Raw genomic sequence first — 394 nt, 5'->3', positions numbered from 1 at the left:
GGGCCATTTTCTCAGTCTTCGTGGTGGATTTTTCTAGGCCAGCTATTTTCTCTTCTACATCTGAGATTCTATTTTCTGAATGATCTAGTCTGCTTTTAATACTTTCAAGAGAGATTTTGACTTCTTGTATTATAGACTTCATCTCTAGCAGTTCCGTTTGAGTCTTTTGTAAAGTGTGTAATTCCTCTTTTAGATCTTGCATGAATTTCCTCATCTCCTGGAACTCAACAACTTCTTTCTCCTTTCTCTTTAGCAGTTCATTATCTCTCTTCTCTTCCATCTCTGTTAGCTTTGACATTATGAATGCTCTAAATTCCTTATCAGACATTTCCATGATTTTCACCGAACTGCTTGTGGATGAAGAAGAGTTACCCTTTTCCCTTGGAGGAGAGGT

This window comes from Tupaia chinensis, unplaced genomic scaffold (genome assembly GCF_000334495.1).
Source record: "Tupaia chinensis unplaced genomic scaffold, TupChi_1.0 Scaffold138407_1, whole genome shotgun sequence".
Taxonomy (NCBI): domain Eukaryota; kingdom Metazoa; phylum Chordata; class Mammalia; order Scandentia; family Tupaiidae; genus Tupaia; species Tupaia belangeri.
The sequence above is the reverse complement of the archived record's forward strand: the minus strand, read 5'-3'. Positions refer to the sequence as shown.